This window comes from Otolemur garnettii, unplaced genomic scaffold, assembly GCF_000181295.1.
Source record: "Otolemur garnettii isolate 467f Iridium unplaced genomic scaffold, OtoGar3 scaffold00025, whole genome shotgun sequence".
NCBI lineage: Eukaryota > Metazoa > Chordata > Mammalia > Primates > Galagidae > Otolemur > Otolemur garnettii.
This window is the reverse complement of record NW_003852420.1, coordinates 21501633-21506697: the sequence shown is the minus strand read 5'-3', so window position 1 is coordinate 21506697 and position 5065 is coordinate 21501633.

Below are 5065 nucleotides of genomic sequence, written 5' to 3'. Positions count from 1 at the left end.
TCACAACTCACAGCAACCTCCAGCTCCTGGGCTTAAGCGAGTCTCTTGCCTCAGCCTCCCAAGTAGCTAGGACCACAGATGCCCACCACAACGCCCTGCTACCTGCTATTTTTTGTTGCAGCTTGGCTGGGGCCAGGTTTGATTCCGCCACACTCAGTATATGGGGCCGGTGCCCTACTCACAGAGCCACAGACGTCGCCCCCCTCCACTGTCCTTTTTTTTTGGGGGGGGAGACAGAGTTTCACTTTGTTGCCCTCTGTAGAGTGCTCTGGCATCATAGCTCATAGCAACCTCAAACTCCTAGGCTCAAGTGATTCTCTTGCTCAGCCTTCTGAGTAGCTGGGACTACAGACAGCCACCACAACGCCCACCTATTTTTAGAGATGGGGTCTTGCTCTTGCTCAGGCTGGTCTTGAACTTATAAGCACAGGCAATCCACCCGCCTCGGCCTCCCAGACCAGAGTGCTAGGATTGCAGACGTGAGCCACTGTGCCTGGCCTTTTTTTTTTTTGCAGAGTGTCGCTCGGTCATCCTGGGACTGAATGATGTGGCATTATAGCTCTCAGCAACCTCAAACTCTTGAGCTCAAGAGATCCTCTTGCGTCATCTCTGGAGTGGCTTGGGACTGCAGTTGCCTGCCACAATGCCCGGCTATTTTTAGAAACAGGGTCTTACTCTTGCTCTGGATAGTCATCTTTGTACATTTTAAAATGTACAATTCAGTAGTGTCAAGTATATTAACATGGTTGTGCAACAGAGCTCTAGAACTGACCAGGCAGGGTAGCTCACACTTGTAATCTGGGAAGCCTAGGTGGGTGGATTGCCCAGAGCTCAGAGATTGGAGACCAGCCTGATCAGAGTGAGACCCTGTCTTTAAAAATAGCCGAGTGTGTGGTGGGCACTGGTAGTCCCAGCTACTTGGAGGCTGAGGCAAGAGAATCACTTGAGCCCAAGAGTTGGAGGTTGCTGTCAGCTGTCATACCACGCCACTCTACCGAGGGTGACAAGTGAGACTCTGTTTAAAAATAAATAAATAAATAAAAATAAAAAAACTGAGGCAAGAGGGCCAGGCACAGTGGCTCACGCCTGTAATCGCAGCACTCAGGGAGGCTGAGGTGGGACTGCTTGCACTTACAAGTTCGAAACCAGCCTGAGCAAAAGCGAGACCCAGGTCTCTACTAAAAATAGAAAAACTGAGGCAAGAGGATCGCTTGAGCCTGAGTTGGAGATTGTTGTGAGCTACGTCACCACGGCATTCTACCTTGGGCAACAGCTTGAGATTCTGTCTCAAAAACAAACAAACAAAAAACCCCAACGATTCTCATTTGCCCCTCCACAAGCCCCTGGAAATAACAATTCTACTTTATCTTTCTCTGAATTTGACTATTTTAGATACCTTAGATAACTGGAGTTCTGCGAAACTTGTCTAGCTTATTTGACTTAGCATAATGTCCTTAAGGTTCATCCATGTCATATCAGGCACCAGAATTTCGTTCCTTTTTAAGGCTGAATAATGTTGTATTGTAGGTATATAGCACATTTTATTTATCCATTCATTCATTTGTTGGCAGACATTTGAGTTGCCTTTTTTTTTTTTTTGAGAAAGAGTCTCATTTTGTTACCCTCTGTAGAGTGCTAGAGTGTCATAGCTCACAGCAACCTCAAACTCTTGGGCTCGAGAGATCCTGTTGCTTCACCCTCCCAGGTAGCCAAGACTACAGGTGCCCACCACAATGCCTGGCTAATTTCTTGTTCTTTTTTTTTTTTTGTAGAGATGGAGTCTTGCTCTTGCCCAGGCTGGTCTTGAACTCCTGAGCTCAAGCAATCCATCTGCCTTGGCATCCCAGAGTGCTAGAATTACAAGTGTGAACCACTGGACCCAGCCTTGGGTTGCTTTCATTTCTTGGCTGTTGTGAGTAATGCTGCTATGAACACGGGTGTGCAAACATCTTTTTAAGACCTTGCTTTTAATTGTTTTGAGTATATACCTAGAAGTGGTTTGAGGGATCATGTGTTATTTCTATTTTTATTTTTTGAGGAAGTGTCATACTGCTTTTCATTGCAACTGTGCCATTTTCCATTTTGTTAATTTGCCTTGACTGTGCTAACATTTGTATTGATGCCACAAACCAAGGGCAGGTTAATCTGCTGGACCTTAGCACAGTGACCCCAAACTGACCTTGTCTTCGTTGTACTTTTTATTGCCACCGAATTACAGTAATAGTAATGTTCTTGGTAAAGCAGTAAAAATTGTTAATTTTAATGTTGTTAAATTTCAACTCTCAAGACATGTCTTTTTAATATAGGGTACAGGCATAAAGCACCTTCTGGTACATATCCAAGTATAATGATTATTTCAAAGGAAAGCACTTGTGGGATTGATTCTAGTTCTGTGGGTAGAAAATTAGCCGCTTTTTTCACGTAATACCATTTTTACTCAAAAGAATGACTGACAAAGTACAGTTACATAGATTTGGATATTTGGCAGATATTTTCTCAAAAAATAAATTTTTTTTTGAGACAGAGTCTCACTTTGTCACCCTTGGAGGAGTGCTGGGGTGTCATAGCTCATGGGAACCTCAAACTCTTGGCCTCAAGTGATTCTCTTGCCTTAGCCTCCTGGGTAGCTGGGATTACAGGCCACAATGCTTGGCCCTATTTTAGAGACGCTGTCTTACTTTGGCTCTCGAACTGGTGAACTCAGGCCATCCACCCGCCTTGACCTCCCAAGTGCTGGGATTACAGGAGTGAGCCATTGCACCCAGCCTAAAATTAGAATTTTGGAGAAGTTAAATTTGCCATCATGAACTTGAAAGCTTTGCAATAATAAAGGCTTTTATGAGAAGAGTGGTGGTGACATTAATGAATGATATTTATTATATTTATAATGAAGTGTTTGGAAAATTGGTATAACTTAGTGAACTAGTATTTTTTCGAAGACTAATGTATGGTGTTTCAAAATTATTAATGGGTAGAACACCCATTCAAGTTACCAGATAGGTCAATGAATTTTGATATAACAGAATAGATAAATATTCATTGATATGGTTTTACAGTTCACACTGAAACTACCCTATAAGAAACTACAATTTGTTGATTATTGGTACAGTGCCAAAGAAGAATATCTACAATTACCAAAAAAGAGGCACTTTTTTTTTTGCCAGGCAAGACGGCTCATGCCTATAATCCTATTAGCACTTTGGAAGGCTGAGGAACATGAATTGCTTGAGTCCAAGAGTTCAGGACCAGCCTGAGCAAGAGTGAGACCCCCATTTCTAAAAATAGCTGGATGTTGTGTCAGGCGCTGGTAGTCCCAGCTACTTGGAAGGCTTAGGCAAGAGGATCATTTCAGCCCAAGAATTTGAGGTTGCTGTGAGTTACGATGCCATAGCACTGTAGCCTCGGCAAAAAAGTGAGACTCTGTCTCCAAAAAAATCATATTAGATGTAAGTGTGAATGTATGTATAAATCATTATTTTTTTACTTAAATAACTACCCCAAACATAGTTTCAATGATAGTTGATTAGGATGTGAGCAATGTTAGAGTCAGTGAAATAACTGGTGGAGAAGGTATGGAGGACGTGGCAAAGGCAGATTTGACTTTGAAAGTGTAGGTGGTGATGGGACTGAAGACAGGAAAAAGAGAATTTAAATATGATTCAGTTTTCCAGATAAGAGTTGGCTGAAGGTGCCGTAACCCTGAGAGAAGCATAAAGAAAGAACTAAGTTTGTGTATGGTGGTGGGAAAGGGGAACAACAGGCTAGGGGCTTCAGGCCCAGATTTTCCTCTTGTAAGGATGGTGAGTCTTTATAGTGAAATAATAGAGAAATTACAAACTTAACAGTTTTTCCAGTAAGGACTAAGATCAGTTTCTCTCTCTGCCTGCTTTCTTTCTCTTTCTTACACGAGCTACCCCTCCCCCTACAGATTGCTGTTTTCACTAGCAGTGGAGGAGCTGAGCAGTCCAAAAGGAAATGCAAATTTTCTTTACAAATCTCTAGACCCATTAACTAATTCTGCCTTTTAGAATTTGTTCCTGAAAAGCTCCCAGACTTACAATGGGGATGTGAACATTAGGCCTCAAGAGTACAAACACCGGGAAAAATGTCTGTATTCTACCTTTCCGAAGGAAAAACAGACACATTCACAATACCTTGTGAATTCCACTGCAATTACCTTTTTGCCCCCCTTCCCAAATCTAGCTACCCACTGGGCCTCAGGGTGGGCTTTTTTTTTTTTTTTTTTTTTTGTGGGGGCTGGGTTCGAACTTACCACCCCTGGTATATGGGGAAGGTGCCCTACTACTTTAGCCACAGGCGCCACCCAGGGCGGGCATTCTTTCTTTGGGGTGCCATGCCATCTCCCTGCCTCTCTCTCTCTCCACTCCACTCCCATTATCTTTCCTCTCTCATTCCCTCTGTCCTTCTAAAATATAAAATACATTCTACACGTTTGTGGGTTTTTTTGTTTTTTTTGGAGACGGAGTCTCAAGCTGTCCTTCTGGGTAGAGTGCTGCTTATATTTTCACAAGCGTAGTCTTCTTAATCCATACAAAAACAAAACCAAAATGACCATATGAGGTAGAAATTATTATCTCCGTTTTATAGATGATGTAATAGCCTCAGAGATGTTAAGAAACTTGTGCAAAGGAAAACAGCTATGACCTGGAAGAGGCTGGACTTGAGTGAAAGCTAGACTTGTACTCTGGTAATTGTTTTTCCCACATACCAAAATGGTTTTAGACTGGCCGAAGAGGAGGTTAAGAATAAAATGGCTTTGGCCTTGAGCAGACTTGGGTTCAAATCCCAAACCTATTCATTCCTACCTATATGACCTTGAGCAAGTACTTTACTTTTCTACATCTCAATTTCATCCTCAGTATCTAGTAATAAGGTCTAAATTAGATTACAAATCTGGCTCGGCGCTTATAGCTCAACCGGCTAAGGCGCCAGCCACATACACGTAAGGTGGTGGGTTCAAATCCCCAGCCCGGACCCGCCAAACAACAATGACAGCTGCAACCAAAAAATAGCCGGGCGTTGTGGCGGGCGCCTGTGGTCCCAG